The sequence below is a fragment of the Capricornis sumatraensis genome, chromosome 13 (genome assembly GCF_032405125.1).
Source record: "Capricornis sumatraensis isolate serow.1 chromosome 13, serow.2, whole genome shotgun sequence".
NCBI classification, from domain to species: Eukaryota; Metazoa; Chordata; class Mammalia; order Artiodactyla; family Bovidae; genus Capricornis; species Capricornis sumatraensis.
The window spans coordinates 3867810-3890334 of record NC_091081.1 but is presented as its reverse complement, the minus strand read 5'-3'; positions in this window follow the sequence as shown (position 1 = coordinate 3890334).

The window sequence follows — 22525 nt, the reverse complement described above, 5'->3', positions numbered from 1 at the left end:
CTCTATAAAGGGCAGAAATGGTATGGAAATAACAGAAGCAGAAGATATTAAGAAGAGGTGGCAAGGATACATAGAAGAATTGTATAAAAAAGATCTTTATGACCAAGATACTCATGATGGTATGATCACTCACCTAGACCCAGACATCCTGGATTGTGAAGTCAAGTGGGCCTTAGAAAGCATCACTATGAACAAAGCTAGTGGAGGTGATGAAATTCCAGTTGAGCTATTTCAAATCCTGAAAGAGGATGCTGTGAAAGTGCTGCACTCAATATGCCAGTACATTTGGAAAACTCAGCAGTGGCCACAGGACTGGAAAAGGTCAGTTTTCATTCCAATCTCAAAGAAAGGCAATGCCAAAGAATGCTCAAACTACTGCACAATTGCACTCATCTCACATGCTAGTAAGGTAATGCTCCAAATTCTCCAAGCCAGGCTTCAGCAATACGTGAACTGTGAACTTCGTGATGTTCAAGCTGGTTTTAGAAAATGCAGATGAACCAGAGATCAAATTGCCAACATCTGCTGGATCATGGAAAAAGTGAGAGAGTTCCAGAAAAACATCTATTTCTGCTTTATTGACTATGCCAGTGCCTTTGACTGTGGATCACAATAAACTGTGGAAAATTCCGAAAGAGATGGGAATACCAGACCACCTGACCTGCCTCTTGAGAAATCTGTATGCAGGTCAGGAAGCAAGATTTAGAACTGGACATGGAACAACAGAGTGGTTCCAAATAGGAAAAGGCGTACATCAAGGCTGTATATTGTCACCCTGCTTATTTAACTTATATGCAGAGTACATCATGAGAAATGCTGGGCTGGAAGAAGCACAAGCTGGAATCAACATTGCTGGGAGAAATATCAACAACCTCAGATATGCAGATGACACCACCCTTATGACAGAAAGTGAAGAGGAACTAAAAAGCCTCTTGATGAAAGTGAAAGAGGAGAGTGGAAAAAGTTTGCTTAAAGCTCAACATTCAGAAAACAAAGATCATGGCATCCGGTCCCATCACTTCATGGCAGGTAGATGGGAAAACAGTGGAAACAGTGTCAGACTTTATATTTTTGGGCTCCAAAATCACTGCAGATGGTGATTGCAGCCATGAAATTAAAAGACGCTTACTCCTTGGAAGAAAAGTTATGACCAACCTAGATAGCATATTCAAAATCAGAGGCATTACTTTGCCAACAAAGGTCTGTCTAGTCAAGGCTATGGTTTTTCCTGTGGTCATGTATGGATGTGAGAGTTGGACTGTGAAGAAGGCTGAGCGCTGAAGAATTGATGCTTTTGAACTGTGGTGTTGGAGAAGACTCTTGCGAGTCCCTTGGACTGCAACCAGTCCATTCTGAAGGAGATCAGCCCTGGGATTTCTTTGGAAGGACTGATGCTAAAGCTGAAACTCCAGTACTTTGGCCACCTCATGCAAAGAGCTGACTCATTGGAAAAGTCTCTGATGCTGGGAGGGATTGGGGGCAGGAGGAAGAGGGAACGACAGAGGATGAGATGGCTGGATGGCATCACCGACTTGATGGACGTGAGTCTGAGTGAACTCCAGGAGATGGTGATGGACAGGGAGGCCTGGCGTGCTGCGGTTCATGGGGTCGCAAAGAGTCGGACATGACTGAGCGACTGAACTGAACTGAACTGAAGTTAAGCAAAGTTCCATGACATTCCAATAGCTTTTTTGCATGCGTGCACAGTCTCTTAGTCATGTTTGACTCTGCAACACCGTGGACTGCAGCCTGCCAGGTTTCTCTGTCCATGTGATTTTTCAGACAAGAAGACTGGAGTGGGTTGCCATTTCCTTCTCCAGGGGATCTTCCCAACCCAGAGATTGAACCTGTGTCTCCTGCACTGGCAGGCAGATTCTAACCCAGAAGAGCAACCAAAAGTGTCTTGTGTCTTCAAGAAAGACACAGGCAGAGCTATGAGAGGTGGCATCTGTAGTGTCTGAATGGTTGAGGTGAGGGACCAAGAAAAAAAAATAAAACCAGTCAGCTTGAGTCATAATCAAGGACCAGTTGAAAAGAAGAATGCTTCAACAGAGATCAACATGGAGAGACAGACCCCATATCTCACACCCCAGCCCCCCGCCCAAATCCCTCAGCACAATATTAGAAAGCCTCCCAGGATAATGAGTTAAACTCAATTGACAGGGTCTCAGACATTCAGTGCAGCTGTAGAAATATATTCTCTACATTCTTAATGCCTTCCTGTTGTTCTTAAACTACACACTTCTTTCACTTATGAGGACGCATCACCAGGTAGCTAACTCCTTCTCTAAACTTGTCTCACACGATTTTTTCTCCTGTCAGAACATTTCAGTCATACTAGCTACCTTTCTCTTTAGGGAACAAGGCAAGTCCTTTCCCAGATTAAAGCATTTGCAGTTGATTGTTCCCAGCGCTCTTAAAATGTGTAGATCAGTCTAACCTTTTGGTCTTGTTTTAAAATGCTTTCTCAGAGAAGCCTTTTCTGACTTAAAGTGAACTTCCCAGGGTATTCTCCTTATTGTCACCTTAATTTCTTCCATAATACTAAACACAAACAAAATTATGTTATTTGCTTACCTACTGTTGTGGACTTAAAATATATTCAAAACCTAAAAGGTGAGAGTTATGCTTTATTTTGTGGGAATTTTTAGGATTTCAAGCCCAGAAGACAGCATCAAGTGGCCCTGAGAAAACTGCTCTGGAAAGTGGGGGAGAGCAGCCAGGTTATATAGAAGTTTTGCAATCAAAGGGCATGCAGTCTGAATATCAAAAGGTTATTACTAAGTAAAGAAAACAAGATATTCCAAGGGCTTCCCAGGTGATGCTTGTGCTAAAGAACCTGCCTGCAATGCAGGAAACACAGGTCTGATCCCTGGGTCAGGAAGATCTCCTGGAGAAGGGAATGGCAACCCACTCCAGTATTCTTGCCTGGGAAATCCCATGGACAGAGGAGCCTGGCAGGCTACAGTTCTTGGGCTTGCAAAGAGTTGGACACAACTTGGCAACTTAACAACAACAGTAAGATAACCAAAGCCAAGGAATGAAGCACTTTGTAGGCATAGAAAGTTGCAAGAGTTTGGGCTCACTGAAATCATTCCTTTGGTATGCACCTCAGCTGTCTGAGACCCGTGTCTTGTTTTCACATCCTGAGTTCTTAGGGCTCACCATGGGGAGTGACTGCAGTTTGCTGGCTGCTAGATGGCAGGTGTTCTGTTCTTCCTGTGTTCCCTCAGGGCTCACCAGCTCACCTTTTGTGGTGTCTGCAATTGTTGATGACTGTGACATACTTTGTTTACTGATATGGCAGGAAATGTTTCATTCCTTGTTGTTTATATTTTTTGCTTTTTCTGATCTTGATGAGAACTGGAAACTTTTCCATTTTGCTTTTTACAGTGTCCCTAGCATCTTGAGCATCTATCCTGGACTAGAACTATTGTTCAGTAAATCTTTGTTAAAGGAGTAAGTGAATGTTTTCCTTCACCCAATCAATGGGAAATTTCACACTGCAGTAAGAATGACTTAATATTTTATCCTTCTCATTTAAAATTTGTTTTTAGAAGAAACCTTGAGGCATATTTTCTATCCTAAATGTAAAATTGCACGTATGTCCATGGGGCCACAAGACCATCTTCAGACTCAATGATTCACCAGAGATAATCACAGAACTCAGCAAAGCCATTATACTTATGGTTAGTTTATTACTGAAAAAAAAAAAAAAAAAAAAACCCTGTAGATTAAAAGGCAACAGTGAGAAAAGATACTTAGGGAACCATCCAGGAAAGATCAAGTACAAGTTGCTAGCAGTCCTCTCCCAAGGGAGTCATGTGAACAGTGCTTAATTCTCCCAGTAATACTCTGTGACAATACACAAGGAGTACTACCACCTCATGCGAAGAGCTGACTCATTGGAAAAGACTCTGATGCTGGGAGGGATTGGGGACAGGAGGAGAAGGGGACGCCCGAGGATGAGATGGCTGGATGGCATCATGGACTCGATGGACGTGAGTCTGAGTGAACTCCGGGAGATGGTGATGGACAGAGAGGCCTGGCGTGCAGCGATTCATGGGGTCGCAAAGAGTCGGACATGACTGAGCAACTGAAGTGAACTGAACTACCAACCAGGGAAGTTCACATGGGCATGCAGGGTTTTCACTGAGAGGTTTTCATCTAGGTGTGGCTAACTGCCAAAGGTCAAGCTGTTGCCATGTGGGTCAAGGACCTCATCATGCATCACAAGCTGATAGCATTGAGTATAAACTATGGTCCAAGGCTCACAGATAACCAAGACATTCTGTTTAGACATAATATTCCAAGAGTTTACAGGTTAAACTTCCAAGAGCCTGGCAAGTACCAAATCTTTATTTGGAACATGCAGAATGTGGACATCCCATACTGACTTCCCTGGTGGCTCAGACAGTAAAGTGTCTTGCTTACAATGCGGGAGGCCTGGGTTCAATCCCTGGGTCAGGAAGATCCTCTGGAGAAGGAAATGGCAACCCACTCCAGTACTCTTGCCTGGAAAATCCCATGGACAGAGGAGAATGGTGGGCTACAGTCCACTGGGTTGCAAAGAGTTGGACACGACTGAGTGACTTCACTTTCACGTTCACTTTCATATTTGTTGAGTTAATCCATTAGCACAAATAATATATCTTTAGTCATTAAGGCAACTAGGGATGCTGAGAGCTAGCTAGCACAGATTGATCTCAGAGGAAGAGAAATCAAGAGTCCTAGCTGGTGGGTGTCTGTCTATGAGGTCGCACAGAGTCAGACACAGCTGAAGTGACTTAGCAGCAGTAGCAGCAGCCACTAGACCACCAGGGGTTGGAGGCTAGAAACAAAGTGGCCCTGGGTTTGAATGCAAGAATGTTTCAAGGAGTCCAAAACTGTACAAACAGGTATAAAGTTTGTTATTAGACACACAGCACAATGTATCTCTTTGTATCTCAATGTATCTCTTTTCAGTGAGCACACAGGAAAACAGTTTGTTTATCCAACTCAGAAGCTAGGTAGAGAGACACACCCAGAGAGTGGTGTGGGTGTCCTGGATGAGCAAGAACGCAATATGGAGGTGATGTAAATCACTTATATAGGAGAGTCCTTCCAGGTCTTTGTTTATCCTTGGCCAATTATCTTGTTTCTTTCTTCACATCTGACTGGTCCATAGATCCTCCCCAAGATGTGTGGGCAACTTTTTTTGCTAAGATGGATCCCACCATAGAGGCCTATGGGTGCATGTCCACATTTATTATGGGGTGGACCTCCCTCATTTTGTGACTTCTAAGAAGCCTTTCTGTGCATGTGTGGACAAGAAAGTGTAAGGTCAGACCCCAGGGGCCATGATGGGCCGCTCCTCCTCTCCCTCCCAACAGCGAGAAGGTCCCTAAAGGAAGGATCCTCCCAGGTCCCGGGAACCAATGACAGCACACTTCGCTGGTTGCCATGATGAGCCGCCCCTCCTCTCCCCCGCTGGCGGGGGAAGTCCCTACTCCCTAACGGAGGGAGCCTCCCAGATCCCGGGGACCAATGACAGCACAGTTCGCCAGCTAAAGCCGCCCCACCTCCGCCCCATAGAAGGACCTATCAGCCCATGACACCTCGGCTGGGCAACCTATCCAAACCCCCCTTCCATTAACCTGCCCATCCCTCGCAGCGTGCATATATAAACAAACTTCTAACACGGCCTGGGCCTGCGGACTTCCTCGACCTGCCCTGTTCGGTCCGGGAACCCCGCCCAGGAGCGCTTTGCCATTAAAGCCTGTTAGACATTCTTTTGGTGTCCTGGTCGTCTTTTACCTAACATTACATTTTTTTGGTGTCCTGGTCGTCTTTTACCTAACAGAAAGATTTCCTTGACCCCGGGAGTGGGCACCTTATCACTTTGCTTCAGCAGAGTTCATCTTTTACCACTACCTTTGTCTTTGGAGTGTCTGGGTGAGAACCAAGTGTGAATTTTACTCTACTTAATAAATCCCATGAGTCCAGCCGAGATGCCCACTGTCTCCTACCTCAAGATGAGAGAGCCTTTTCTAAAACCCCTAAAATCAAATATAGTAAGAGAATAGGGTGGGACTCCCCTGGTGGTCCAGTGGCTAATTTGTGGCTCAGCTGGTAAAGAATCCACCCGCAATGCAGGAGACCTGGGTTTGATCCCTGGATTGGGAAGATCCCCTGGAGAAGGGAACAGCTACCCACTCCAGTATTCTGGCCTGCAGAATTCCATGGACTGCATAGTCCATGGGGTCACAAAGAGTCAGACATGACTGAGCAACTTTCACTTTCAAGAGAATAGTAAGGAATTACTGGCTTTGTGTGTGAGCGTGTGTTAGCACAAGGCTGACTTACGTGATCAGCTGGCACAGAGATAAACATATTGTTGAATGCATTGTTAGAAGACGCTGAAGGAGAACATAGGAAGCTCCCTCTGAGTAATAGACTATCTCGGAATAGAATACATTGGGAACTTGTTCCCACCAGGAAGGGAACTTCCTCAATATACAGCAAGAAGAACTTTGGTACAGCAGTAACCTATTTGAGAATTTCCCTTGAAAAGTAGATTATTCTGAGGATTCTAGGAGGTGATTGATCAACACTAGTTCACATCTATTATTTCAATGCAGCAATATGTTTCCTGAGAGTGACAGAGCCCCCGGAGAAAATGAGTGAACCTGGGAGGTCAAGATCAGTAAAATCAGTCATCTCACATAAACTTGATAGCTAGTGGGACTGCACATGCCCACATTCTATCAAAAAAGGAAGGTAGAAACAAGGCACAACTTAGTCCAGCTTCTTAGAATTGTGGTGATTTTCGTTTTTCTCTTCCAAATTCCTCAGAACTTAGCAGTGAAACCTGTAAGGCAGAAATGGCTTATATATTTAGTTTTTATGAGCTGAAAGAGAGTTCCTGAAGAAATTATGTCCCACTCAGCAGCAATTCTTAAATGGAAAGTAACCCCAGGAGATACTATAGGTGGTGATAATTGCAATTAAGAGAGAAAAAGAAAAATAAATTGAATCTCTGAAGGTCTAAGATTCATGGGCCCATAACTTGCAACCAAAAAGTAGTACATGCTGCTGAGGAAAAGGAATTCCATGTGATTACTTCCTACACAACTACAAACACTGCCTTACACCAAGAACATGTGGATACAATCCAAAATTATTTTTAATAAAGATTTTTAATAAGATTAAGAGTCAAGACACATTCAAGCTCTCTGATTAGGGCAAAGATCTTCCAGTGATTCTGCATTTGTTGACCAAGGTGTTGACTGTTCTTTAGCTACTTTCTGGAGGATGCACCAAGCAGCATGGTTTGGTGCATCCAATTTGGTGCAACAATCCAAAATAAATCTTTGTTGCTACAGAATTACATTAATTTATATGCACTTGCAGACCAAAAGAATTTGACACTAGTTGTTGTTGTTGTTGTTTTTAATAACATGACCAGTGCAGAAGATTCTAGATAAAATATCTGCATAAGAAAATGATACAACACAGAGGACTCGTTTGGAGATACATTTGACAGATTTCAAGAACCTAGATGAACACTCACTACCACCAGTGTGAATGAATTCTGGAACTCAAGGTGATAGTGAAACTGAGTAGGAATCTTTGGGGTTCCCGGGCACAAAAGCCCTTCTGTGTCCACCACTTTTTGATTATAAGAAATAGGCTTCATTCAGCTTCCATGACTTTCCTTGAGTTCCAAAAGGCAGGTTCAAACAGATGCTAATTAGGGAAGGGAGGGGAGGCAGAAATAAGGGAGAAACAGTCAAAGGAAACAGTAGTGCAGCCCTGAGGCAGGACCCTGGTACCCACTCAAGGGACGTATTTATATATAATAATGTCTTCGAGCTATTTTGCAGACAATGAAACCTCGAACAGGTGGAAGTTAACTGTGTGCTACCCACAAGCATGTAGGTGCCAAACTGATTGGAACAGAAGGTTAATGATGCTGACTCCCACTTACTCACCATCAGTCAGAAGAACGTCCAAGAGCTGTTCTCACTCTCTTTGAATCATTACTATAAAATTCCTCACTACCCACTCTATGTCAAGACACAGTTCCGAGAACATCAGCCCACTTTGGCCCCCTTTGCCTGGAAGAGCAATAAAGTTATTATTTTTTCAACTCCACCCAAAACTGTGTCTCTGAGATTTTACTCTGTGTTGGGGTACAGAGGTCCAACTTGGCTTCATTATCTGGATACTCCTCTCCCTGGATTACACAGATTAGTGGACTCACCACAAACACAAAAATAATTATAATACGCCAACCACGTTATCTCAAAAGATAATGTTTTATGTTCTTTATTATCAAGAGAGCATATCATTTTATATTGTTTATACTAGCAGTGTATTATACTGTTTCAAAGACAAGTTAGCAAAAATTATCCAATTTATTTGGCATTTTCCTAGTAATACTCCAGATGGTTGGGTCTGAGAAGTGTACTCAGGGATTATTCTGAGAAGCTGTGAAACCATGCTGCTCGGTGCATCCTCCAGAAGGCAGCTAGAGAAGAGCAACACTTTGTTCAATCAATGTAGAATCACTGGAAGATCTTTGCCCTAATCAGAGAGCTTCAATATGTCTTGACTCTTAATCTTATTAAAAATCTTCATTAAAAAGCAGACAGAAATTCATTATATTGGCATATGCACCCTTGTATAGTGTCATGAGTAAAGAATCAACATCAGAAGCAAAATAAATTAGAAAATCGTTTTAAAGCACTTATGGGTCATGGAATATAATTAAAGTCTCGGTAGGTCATTACTTTCATCACAGCTCTCTGAACAGTTTAACCACATCACAAGCAGACAAATGATGAGGAGATGAGTTGTCATGTCAAAGATAGCAGTATTCCATAGTCTTTACGTCTAAAGATCTCCTTAAGAGCCTGTTTTCTTAAAGGGACAAAGGGCAAAAAGTCTAAAGACTCTTAAAGTCATAGGTGATATAAGAAAAAAATAGCTTCTTCTGTTGTACTGATGTGACTGATCAGAAAACAAGCTCAGGCTGCCCTGTGATGCCTCTGCATTAGACAATGGCAGAGGAACTGAGGCTAGATCTACATTAATTTAAGGGCCAAAAGTTGTGACCTGAGATTCTGCTACCAGCCACATTTATACTGATGTTCAAAGGCAAAGAAAGATATTCTGAGATATTCAAGCCTTCAGACAGTCTTCATATGCACTTCCTAAAATAAAAACGATTCCAAAATATTTCCAAGTAGGGGGTAGTTAGTCAAGTAAAGGAACTCAAGTGAAAAGTTGTAGCCATTTTTAAAAAAATTCCAAAAAGAGAAATAAGGAAAAAGAAATAAAAAGTTAAAAACAAAGTTCCGAGTGTTTACATATGACAAGAGTGTCCTTCAAGAAAGACCTGGATGATTAATGAAAAAATTATTTGAATAGAGAGCTCACTAAAAGAATCTGTTTAAAAAACATACATAGATATTTCCACTTTTATAGCTGAAATAAGACATTTTAAAAATCACAGAAATAAATTACTATTCCCAAAACAAGAAAGTATTTCAGATACCTGGGAATCACAGGACACATTTATGTGGCGTTTATGTAGAAAACTATCAAAGCTGTCAAGGAATGGAAAGGCTAAGTTGAAATGGAGAACTACCACTGTTTCTAAATGCAAAGGCTGAAGGAAATGTAGATGAGGATGAAACGGGGGTGAGAATGAAAAGCTTCTTTAAGTGTAATGCTATAAGGCAAAAATTACAAAGGAAAACACTAGATTGCACAACAGGGCCAGAAAAGCTTAATATTCATACACCCAGAAGCAAAATAAAAAGTACCCATCTGTCTGGGAACAATACTTGCAATCTATATGACAGCAAGTGGATAACACTCATATAAAGAGCACAAACAACAGACCACCCACTACAAGCGACAATAAGTGGCAAATATAAAAGAATGTTCACTCATGTTGAGTTTTAGAGGGAAATTTTAGAGCTCTTCTCATTGTTAGGATTTTCCTCATTCCTCTTTCAACAGGATGATGTCAATTCTAAAACTCATATTGCTTTTCCAAGGAAGAGCAGTACGGTTGCAATAGTACCATGCCCATAGGGAACTGACCTTTCAAAAGGTTAACATGTCCACCACATATGGAAACCGTGTTTTTCTACTTTTCTTTTTTGTGATCGATAAGAATGCCAGACATCTATATGATAACGAGAAGCAGGCCTCTCTGTTCCTCCGTATCTCTCCCTCTCCTGCTGTGTGTGTGTGTGTCCCAGTTTGGGCACACTTTATTCTCTGACTAAAATACATATGGTTTGAGGTCCACTACCCCAATAGGGTATAAAAACCATTTAGATACATATTTATTGAATAGACAGATAATGTGACATTTTGTTAAGGAAGAAGAATGCTTAGATAACAGGATGCATTTAAAAAATTATTTGTAGATAGAATGGCTAATAGATTAACTAGCTGACATCCAAAAGTCTCAAAAGGGCTACGTCAAATACCACGTTTCCGCTTGATGCTGGTATTCCTCCATCATCCTTGTTATAACTTGTGAAAACATGGGAATTCTCTTCTACATCCCACAGTTGCTCCCATCTCACAATTATTTCCTTAAAATGATTATTTCTTTGTATGCAAAGCACTGTGTTAGTTGCACCTGCTTTTCTTAAATTGCCTTCAATATATCTAGGAAAGTCTGTAACTTCACAATAATAGCTACTATTTATCAAACTTTTACTATACTGCAATAATTAAAACACTTGTTTTAAATAATGAACTCATTTATTTATTACAGCTACTCACTGAGATAGGTGCTATTATTATTGTCTTCATTTTTATGCAAATGAAAGAACTGAGGCTCAGGGACATTACATAACTCTCGGTTAGAAGAATGGAAATAGAATGTGAGTCAAGGCGTTTCTGTTTCCAAGGTGTACGCGGGGTTTAACCTCTACACTGCCCTTGCGCACACCTGCTCAGTCGCTTCAGTCATGTCCGACTCTTTGCGACCGCCAAGCTACTCTGTCCGTGGGGATTCTCCAGGTAAGAATACTGAGGTGGGCTGCCATGCTCTCCCCCAGGGGATCTTCCTGACCCAGGGATCGAGCTGGTGTCTTTGATGTCTTCTGCATTGACAAGCAGTTTCTTTACCACTAGCGCCACCTGGGAAACCCCTACACTGACCTCAGTCTAACCCAAATCTCTCACATCCTCACCTTGGGGTACAAAATGAGATAATCAACTTTCAACAATAAAATGAATAAGACTTCAAGCCCCATTTGGCCACTCTGAGGAGATCCTTCTTGAATTCCTGAGGCATGATTTCCCAGGAAGTGTCTTTATGTCATTAGATGATAACTGAGCTCTTGTCTTTAACACAGGCCACTGAATGGGTTTCCTGAGGCTATGGATCCTCAATCCATGAACAGCGGGTTTCTAACAAACTCTCAAAGCACAGCTGCCACTGCCATCAAAACAATGGAGAGCTAGTGGTCAAAGGGTCACTGACGGCACCATCATCGCCAAGGAGCTATCCAAGGGGAAAGTGGAATTCTTCTTTCACTCATCTGATGCCACTTCTCTTTCTACATCAACTTTGCTATTGTTCCGTGGAGGAGAATGGAGACCACTATCTCTATGTGAAATTCAGCAATGAGCACCTCCCTCTGGGGGGCTCAGATTCCAACATTCACTGTTAGATACTGAAAACCAACCATTAATCCCAATGCAGGTCAAGGAACAACTCCTGAGTAAGAGAATAGAGGAATTTAGGAATGCCTGGGGTTAAAGAAAAGCATTTGTTTTTAATTTTAATGGGTGAAATTTCATCTTTCTTTAAAACATCTAGGGCTTTCCTGGTGGTTCAGACGGTAAACAATCTGCCTGCAGTGTGGGACATCTGGGTTTGATCCCTGGGTTGCAGTTTCCCTGGAGAAGGGAACAGCTACTCACTTCATACTCTGGCCTGGAGAATTCCATGGACAGAGGAGCCTGGCAAAGTATAGTCCATGGCAAAGAGTCGTTCACAAGTGAGCGACTTTCACTTTACTTCACGTCCAGTAGACTTAAAATACTGCACAAAACTCTAAGGGTTTTGGCAATTGTTGTCCAGTTTTTTCAGAATAAGTAATTCTCTGTAATTCTACCAGGATAAACTTGTGCTCAAAAATTGTAAAAAAAAAAAAAAAAAACCTTTAGATAAAGGGGACCATAAATATTCACAAAGCCTCTGTGTGAGTAATTAGGATAATTATATTCAGACTGGTTGTTCTTACATGTAAGGGAATATCATCTATCTCTCAAATTATAATGTACTTCAAGTACCTATTATAAGTTTTAACTATTCTGATTATAAAAGTAGCACATGGTCAACATAAAAGTATGAAAAATAAAGAAAAGCATAAAACATTAAAATTATTCATGATCTTACTACTTAGAGTTTACAACTTTTAAGGTGTTTATATATATTTTTTCCTATCTCTACGGTGTCCGACTCTTTGTGACCCTGTGAACTGCAGCCCACCAGGCCCCTCTGTTCATGGGATTATCCGGGCAAGAATACTGGAGCTATGCCCTTCTGCCGGGGATCTTTCTGACCCAGGGACCAAACCCTTGACTTCTGCGGCTCCTGCACTGCAGGCAGATTCTATACCGCTGAGCAACTTGGGAAGCCCCCATCTGTAAGGTTACTGCCACTAATACTCAGACATTTTCAGTTTCCTCTCATAAACTGTTAGGAGAGTAGGGTAGCATAGTCACATCTTATTCCCAAGAGCATCTGAAAAGCTTCCTGAAATATTGTACCTGAAAGGAGGAAAGAATCACAACCAACTGAAACTACCACCAGAGTAAGCAGTCAGCAGAGAGGGACATGAGGTCTGGACCAGGGGCTGGTACTCAGGTGTGTATCAGATCCAGCTCCAAGGAAGTCTCAGGAAGCAGACTGCTACAGATGAATTGCTGATGACTACATTCTCCAAGATCTCAGGAAGGTACTGAGGATTAAGGCTGTTCTCCTCGGATCACTTTCTAACTGACTGCAATACAGTAAGGATGGGGGACATACTCCTCACTTGAGCAAAAGCAAGTCTTGCTTTAGCATAGAACTTTGACAATTAGGATTCCAGATCACTGAACAGCATTTATACTTTGATATATCAACAGCACAGGAGACTGTAGACAATAAAAGGGGAAATTTGAAGTAGCAACAGGGCTCCATTTGAGAAAAGAGAAGAGAACCAGTGAAATATAAATCAGTGCTGTCAATGGGAGTTCATTTGCATGCACACGCTTGTGAAGACTGTCCAAAACACTTGATTGTCTATTCATATATAGGAAGAAAAAAAAAGATTTTTATTCTCCTTTTAGAAAGAAAACCAACAAACTATTTTGCTAATAGAAAGACAGCCCCAGGGCACGCTCCTGAGGATAAAGAAATAAAGCAAAAGAAAGTTAAATTGTTTTGCATTACAAAAATCTGTAGTCTAATATACAAATTTGTAGAAAAAGAATGAAGGTATTCAAAACAGGTATTCCTTGGAAGAAAAGCTATGATCAACCTAGAGAGCATGTTAAAAAGCAGAGACATTACTTTGCCAAAAAAGGTCCATCTGGTCAAAGCTATGTTGGTTTTTCCAGTGGTCATGTATGGATGTGAGAGTTGAACTGTGAAGAAAGCTGAGTGCAGAAGAATTGACGCTTTTGAACTGTGGTGTTGGAGAAGACTCTTGAGAGTCCCTTGGACTGCAAGGAGATCCAACCAGTCCATTCTGAGGGAGATCAGTCCTGGGTGTTCACTGGAAGGACTGATGTTGAAGCTGAAACCCCAATATTTTGGCCACCTGATGCGAAGAGTTGACTCACTGGAAAAGACCCTGATGCTGAGAAGGACTGAAGGCCGAGGTAGAAGGTGACAACAGAGGATGAGATGGTTGGATGGCATCACTGACTCGATGAACATAAATTTAAATAACCTCCAGGAGTTGGTGATGGACAGGGAAGCCTGGCGAGCTGCAGTCCATGGGGTCGCAAAGAGTCAGACATGACTGAGCGACTGAACTGAACTGATTCAGAAAAGGGTAAAGATGAAAGAGAACTAAGAGACTGGCAGGAAGCAATTGCCCAAAGTGAAGGGACAATCTATGAGAAATGCCTGGTGGAAGATATGGCTAAGGGACTTTGAGAAGGGGGATGCTAGGCTGTGGTTTTAGGTTGAAAGCTTGATGTGCTAAAGCCCCTCTCCACTGCCCTCTAACATTCAATCTGGGTCTTCTGCTGCACACAGCTACCCTGTGTGTGATATGCTCAGGGAAGTCAAAGAAGAGTATATCCACATTTTGTTGGAGGGAAAGGAAGTAAACAGGAGGCAAGATACTAGATGTCTGTAGAAATAGGGTTTGAAAAGGAATTGACTATGTGAAGATAAACTTTGGGGAAATAAAAGAAAACTATAAATTACCATATGCTACTATTATAAATATGTATTTATATGGAAATACATAACATTGGAGAAATGCTGTCCTTTTTTACTTAAAGTATATCTATGTTTTTACTCTTATTTCTACCTTCTACTTTTAATGCTGCTAAGAATTTCATAATAATAATATGAATGTGAATTTAATTATTGTTGCTTTTTGTTTGGAGAAGGTGGTGGCACCCCACTCCAGTATTCTTGCCTGGAGAATCCCAGGGACGGGGGAGCCTGGTGGGCTGCCGTCTATGGGGTCATGAAGAGTCAGGCACGACTGAGCGACTTCACTTTCACTTTTCACTTTCCTGCATTGGAGAAGGAAATGGCACCCCACTCCAGTACTCTTGCCTGGAAAAATCTCATGGGTGGAGGAGCCTGGTGGGCTGCAGTCCATTAGGTAGCTAAGAGTCAGACACGACTGGGTGACTTCACGTTCACTTTTCAGTTTCATGCATTGGAGAAGGAAATGGCAACCCACTCCAGTGTTCTTGCCTGGAGAATCCCAGGGACGGGGGAGCCTGGTGGGCTGCCGTTTATGGGGTCACACAGGGTTGGACACGACTGAAGCGACTTAGCAGCAGCAGCAGAAGCAGCAGCAGTGGCTTTTTGTTTGTTTGTTTGTTTTTAACTATTTTTAACTATCTCTTGTTTGTGACTTGTGGGTTATTTCCTATCACAAGGATAAAAGAAAGTTTACTTTTTGTCTGACTTTTACTTTTTTGAATCTGACTAGCAAACACAAATGGCCTTCTATTCGCCTCCCTCCAGCTCATCAAAACTCTCCAGCGCTTTGCTTCCACAGAGTTGAACTCAGACAGATTTGTAGCCTTTTTTCCCTATAGCCTTGAATAAAATCTTCCTTGCTGGTTTACTTTTGTCCAGTAAAATTTTTGCTTTAATCCTCCATAAAGCACTCAGAAAAGCAGGATATTTGTGTGCGGTACAATTAATAAATTGCTGTAGAATTAGATGGCTTCTTAAAATTCTATCTATTTCTTTCATCTAACATAAATTTGCAAAGTATTCCCAATATTAGAGCTTTTAAAATTGTTTTAACTTGGTAAATATTGAATTATTATAGGCTCTACCACAAAGGATGTGATTTCTCTAATCTCTGCTTTCACATTTGTAAAATTAGACTTGTTATTTGGCTACTAAGATCTTCAAAGATCTAATATAGTTAACTTCACGCTTCACAAAATTCTAAATCTTTAAACAATCTGTTCTACTATTGTACTAGAGTATTTTGTACTCAAAATGCTCCAAATACTAGAGCATTTTGCTGAAACCGTGCACCTCTGATTGAGCCAAAACCCGGATGTGCTGCAGTGAACATACACTGAGGCTCCAGGTCTAGTGGAAGTTGACTCATCCATCTGTCATCTTGGGCCCATTTGGTTCTAATCAGCTTTTGCCATGTCCTTTGGGCTTCCCAGGTGGCACAGTGGCAAAGAATCCACCTGCCAATGCAGGAGACAAGAGTCTCAAGTCCGATTCTCGGTCAGGAAGATCCCCTGGAGGAGGAAATGGCAACCCACTCCAGTATTCTTGCCTGGAAAATTCCATGGACAGAGGAGCCTGGTGGGCTACAGTCCATGGGGTCTCAAAGAGTTCAACACGACTGAGCAAATGAGCACACACACACATGGCTATGTCATTCTTTCAAAGGTCTCATTTCTACAACATGAATTAGCTCATGAAGAATTGGGAAATAGAGAAATGTCAGTATAATGTGGAGGTAATCTGGTTCATATGTAATTTTGCTAGGTGAGGGGACCAAAAGAGCAGGAATAGAAATAAAACCTTCGACAATGAAGGAGAAAGCCCTCAGTCCATGTCTGCTCAAGCAGCAGAAATTCTTTCAGTCCCATTTTCAAACAAATTGAAATAAGCCCTCCCCAGAGAGAAACATCCCAGAGTCCTATAGTTTATCCTCTTGACAGTCTGCACACTCCAAACTCACCTTCGAAGGACCCCCACTGCTCGAGATCTCTGCTTCCATCTACCTGCCAGCCTGTTGCTAATTAAGGAGTTGCCAGACTTTCCACTAGATTTTTTTTCTGTACATTTTAGGATCCCCTGGGACAGCCTCTAGCTATACTGAACTGCTGCCTGAGTAGTCTGTTTTCTCCCAAGGCATCAATCCTAACTCGGTTAGTGCTCTAGTCACAAAGTTGTACTAGCGTGAGGGTCACCTCTCACCCTCACTCCATTTTCTCCATTAAATCTTGTTAATTTCAGCACACAGTTTTGCAAAACATCAGGTTCTTCGTCTTTGGCTTTTTTTTACCCCCAAACACAGAATCTCTGTACTGATACACATAACTCCTCTCAACCTACCAAAAACTGGAAAAAAAAAAGTGATAAGGCCCTCTACATTTCTCATCTATTTGTCCAAAAAATTCATTTAAGTACCTACAATGTGCCAGGCACCTTGCACATCTCTTCAACTGCCCTGTTTAAAACCATCTGAAGGTTTTTTACTTCCATTAATGATAGAAATATGTTTTGGTACTTAAGATTATCCCCTCAAATATCCTTTACATGCTTCAAAATTCATTCCTAAACATAGAGAATATTCTTTTAAAAAAATCAGTCCACTCTGTGACTTAAAACAGAGAGCTGTAACTCAGATGTCCTCTCACTGGTGTTTCATCCTTTTCCCTACCTCACTTTCCTCAGGCTCTCGGCAAGGGCATCAGCCCCAACAAGACAATCTCTATTAGTCCCTACCTGGTAGTTCCCTTCACAGCTGCTGGCTTGCTTACCTCCACATCCTCGGGCTTTCTTTCACAGCTGTAGCTTTCACTCAATAAGCTAGACCACACTTGGCTTTTCATCTTCCTGAAGCTTATTTATAACAGAGCCCCTTAAAGAAAGCAAATCTGAACAAAGCACACACACACACACCTCACACTAATTTTATTACAAAACCAACATTTCTCTATCAATGTGGCAGGGTTGGGGGGAAGCAGGACTTCAAAAACTGATATTTCAAATACCAAAGAAAATATTTTGGGGGCTCCATCCATTTACTAAGCCTCACATGATCAATATATGTTACAGACAGAGAGGATTTTTAGCTTGCAAATATATGGCTTGCTTTTATAAGGAATGGTTAAGGCACAAATAAAATTGAGGAGTAATCCAAAGCTTTACCCTAATTCATAGTGAAATGACAAATATAAATATATGTTTAGAGCATGCATGTATGAAAGCACGTGGTATGTATGCTCAGTTGCCCAGTCGTGTCCAGGTCTTTGTGATCCTATTAACCATAGCCCAGCAGGGTCCACTGTCCATGGAATCCTCCAGGCAAGAATGCTGGAGTGGGTTGCAATTTCCTCTTTGTGGGATCTTCCCAACCCAGGGATAGAACTCAACGTCTTTGGCATCTTCTGCACTGGCGGGTGGATTCTTTACCACTGAGCCACCTGGGAAGCCCCAAAGCACATGGAGATGTGCATAAATATATATGACTATAGAAACTGAAATCATAAAATCAACTTTTCTCCTCATCTCAACTCAGACACACAGAATGGGAAGATGTACGAATCTTTGCTAAGAACAATTTTAATCAATGATTTACACATATTATTCCAAGTATTATTTTAAATTTTCTCTCCAGGTACTTGTGTAGCTAAGACAATGGCTTGTAGGAGGCACACGACTTAGCTAAACCCCAGGGGCACTATTACCAAGCAGGGGACTCAATGACTACATAATAATGTGAGCACTGATTGCATTGTAGAGAGCTTGCCTTTCACTTTATATTATAGCTAAGAAAATATGTTCTCCCTCCTTTAAGTTTTAAAATGTACTGTCTCAGGAAATTAAAGCATGTCCTTCAGAAGTGTCTCATTTGTGTATATCTCTGAATCATCTGGATGAAATAATTAAGGGGTATATATTCAACCTACCTGTAGTAGGGCTCATAGCAGTGACCGTATCTAAGGCTACTGGACCACAAATGAAGCACCAGTCACTCCCAACCCCTGACCCACTGAACAGGACTTTACATGTCAATTGTTACCACAGGCTGTATTTCCAGAGCTTCACAGCTTGTGATTCTAGACCACTGGTTCTCCACCCTGGCTGCACAATAAGATCACCTGGATATTTTAAAATAAAATTACCTGGGCATAATGTTAAAATGCATGCAGGTATGCATGCTAAGTTGCTTCAGTTGTGTCTGAATCTTTGTGATTCTACAGACTGTAGCCCGCCAGATTCTTCTGTCCATGGGATTCTCCAGGCAAGAATACTGGAGTGGGTTGCCACGCCCTCCTCCAGAGGAATCTTCCCCACCCAGGGATTGAACCTGTGTCTCCTATGTCTGCTGCACTGGCAAGTGGGTTCTTTACCACTAGTGCTACCATTCTGTGGCTCTGATAGTAAAGAATCAGCCTCTAATGCAGGAGACCTGGGTTCAATCCCTAGATAAGGAAGATCCCCAGGAAAGGGAATGGCTACCCACTCCAGTATTCTTGGCTGGAGAATTCCACGGACAGAGGAGACTGGCAGGCTACAGTCCATGGGGTCACAAAGAGTTGGACACGACTGAGCAACTAACAAACACTTCTCAAGCTAGGGAACAGCCACCTTGAGAACTGTCTTAACATTGCTAGAAGTTTAGAAGAGTTATTAACCTTTCTCTCCCTCTGTTTGCTCAGCTATAACATTGGAAGATAATAGCACCTATTTATAGCACTGTTTTGAAAATTAAACAAGTTAATGATATAAATCTCTTAAACAGACTGACACATAGTAATTCACTATAAGCACATGAGTTGTTATTTTACCCCAACCATTCAGGAAAGTCTAATATTCCCATTCAGTTATGCATGGCAGTGCAGATGGGACTGTAAAGGGACATGGGGCCAGCCCATATTCACTCCTCCTTTAGCACCCACTCAGAGAAGGTAACATCCTGATGAGGACATTCTAACCTGAAGGTGACCTGTTTCCTTGTGAATGATCAGCACTAAAATCACCAGTAGTCCAAAGTGATGCTAGAAACAGCAGAGCACCAATGAATTTAAATAGCCCAAAAGTTTATCTCTAAACACAAAGATTTTCCACAGCAAATGCCAGTACTACCTTTCCATGCTACCAGTGTGGCCATTCACTTCACAGACAATGCTATTTCACCTATGAATTACCCAAAAACATATTACTGCATTCAGCTGTAAATACCCTGACACAATGAAAAATCTGGTTATAGCAGAGCAGAGTCCCAAGGAGTTCTATGACTCTAGCTTGACAACACAGCTTATATAAACAGAAGGCAGAATACCTGTTTCTGGGTCCTGGCTCACTCTATAGCTTTTGTGTAACCTAGTCACTTAAAATGAAGTATTTAATCAATACTTGCAAACCAAAAACAAAGAATGCAATTGGTCATCCAGCAAATCAATGCTGAACAGTCAATACAAACAAGCAGGATAGAAAGTCAAGACAGCAAGACTATGGCATTTTATATTCTCTGTATTTTTAAATGTCTAAGTCACTTCTAAAAGAGTGTTCAGTGGGAAATGAGGCAAATTCTATAGAATGCTTTTACAAAAAACAAAAAACAAACAAACAAAATTTCATTCAACCACAATTCCCCAATTTTAATGGGCCTTTAACATTTGAGAGACTTAACCCCCACTGGGTTTAATAGCTCAATAGCTCAAGGCTTTCCTATTTCCGTTAGCCTACAGCTAATGACACTGGATTCTTCTGTCTGGGAGTGCTTCTGCTTGAGGCCTGTCATTGCCTCCTTTAAGCAAAAGTATATTAAGGGAAAAGCAGAGAGTAACCCCACCTGGTATATTTGATATATGGGTACTAGACAATTAAAGACACCAGGATTTAATCTTCTAGGATTTCAGGAATCTAAAAACTTCAGAAATTCAAATAATTTTCATAGAAGAAGCCCTGAAGGGCAAATAGCAGAAACATTTTGCTCTCACCACGTTTATTATTCTGTATCTATACATTTAACAAATTTGTACTGAGCACTCCTGATGTGCTAACTATTCTGGCCTTGAGATACAGCATGATACAAAAGAGAGCTTCCTTGATCTTTGTTCTATTAGAGAAGTAGAGAGGTGAAGGATGCAGGTAATGAAAAATTGAAAAATGAAGATGATTTTACCTAGTATTTTTTTAATGTGCAAGAGATGAGAGATGAGAGTGACACAGGGTCACCGTGACATTGATATCAAAGCAGGCAGTGACTAAGAATGAAGGCTCAGGGAGGTCTGTAGAAAGAGCATTTCCAGAGGATGAAGCTCATTGTGCATTGGCCTTGAGATAGAAATAGTTTCATTGGTTCAAGAGACCTAAAGCAAGTGCCCGTAAGACTAGAGGGAAGGAGCAAGGAGAAAGGTTTGGAGAAACGAGGTCAGAGCCTGAATATAGGCAACACTGGGCAGTTTGAAGCAGGAGAGTGATACAGTTGGATTTGTGTTTCATTTATGAAAGTTTTACTAGTAACTGCCCAAGAGGGTAGCTGGTGTGGGAGAATGATGGAAGCAAGAGAAGATGAACATGGCATTATCATGTGAATTACATGATAATTTACCTGTAGAATCCTGCTGACCTTTCCTCCCTGACTCAGACTGAGGTTGAAACACTACCTGCTTCCTCTGAAATGGAGATGAAAATTTCTCAGCTCCACTGTCTGATCAGTGCTTTTTTATTTTATCTCGAGATCTGAATGGTCCATAACACCCACACAGATACAACTCAAATCTCAGGTAATGGTCAAATAATTGCCTAATTAGTTTTTTTATTGGTAAAAAATAAACTTTTTTTTTTTTTTATCACAGTGAGTTTGAGACTTGAGTCATTGTCATGACCTATATGTAGTAATACTATGGGTAGCAAGAGAATATATTCTCTACTGTTCGTAGTAACAGCCTATTTTTTGTTGCCATTGTCATTCTTATTTTTAACTTCAAAATGTGATAAACATTGCACAAATGTAAACCTGAATTGTCACCACTAAAAACACTCATGAAACCCCTGCTCAGATCGCAAATCCCCAGAGGCTTCCACTCAGTCACTACGGGACTTTTTACCTCCACCCTCACCTCCCAACCCCCAGGAAGGCAGTAACCACTGTCCTGACTTCTAACAGCATGAACTAATGATGCCTATTTTTATACTTTATGTAAATGGGATTCAGATATAGAGAACAGACTTTTGGACTTAGTGGGAGAAGGCAAGGGACGCTGTGAGAGAATAGCATTAAAAACTATACATTGCCATATGTAAAATAGATGACCAGTGCAAGCAGGGCACCCAAAGCTGATGCTCTGGAACAGCCCGGAGGGAGGGGAAGGGGAGGCAGGTGGGAGAGGAGTTCGGGATGAGACGACGTGTGTGTACCTATGGCTGATTCATGTTAATGTATGGCGAAAACCATCAAAACATTGTAAAGTAATTATCCTCCAACTAAAATAAATATTTTTTTAAAAGGGTCCATAAAATATGTTTTCTTCTATGGCTTACTTCTTTCATCCAATAATATGTTTCAGATATATCCATCTTATTGTGCAGTTGTAACCCAATGATTCTTCCTGCTCTCCACTGGGTATTCACCGAACTTACTGTTAATGGGTATCTGGATAGTCTCCACTTTGAGCTATGCTAAGAAGTGTCATCAGGTGAAAGGAAAGGAAAAGAAGTAGATTTCTACATATGCATACACATGCACACACACTCATACACCTCGGCTGAGTATATACCTAGAAGGAAAACTGCCAGGCCATTGAGTATGTGTATTTTAAACTTCAATAAATATTACTACGGAGTTTTCCAAGAAGATTATACCAGTTTACGTCAGCAGTATGAATTTCTGTTGTTTCATACCCTGGAAAGATCTAGTTTTGTTTTTTATGAGGTCCTACTTTCAGTTCAGTTCAGCTCAGCTCAGTCGCTCAGTCATGTCCGACTCTTTGTGACCCCATGAATTGCAGCACGCCAGGCCTCCCTGTCCATCACCAACTCCCGGAGTTCACTCAGACTTGCGTCCATTGAGTCTGTGATGCCATCCAGCCATCTCATCCTCAGTCG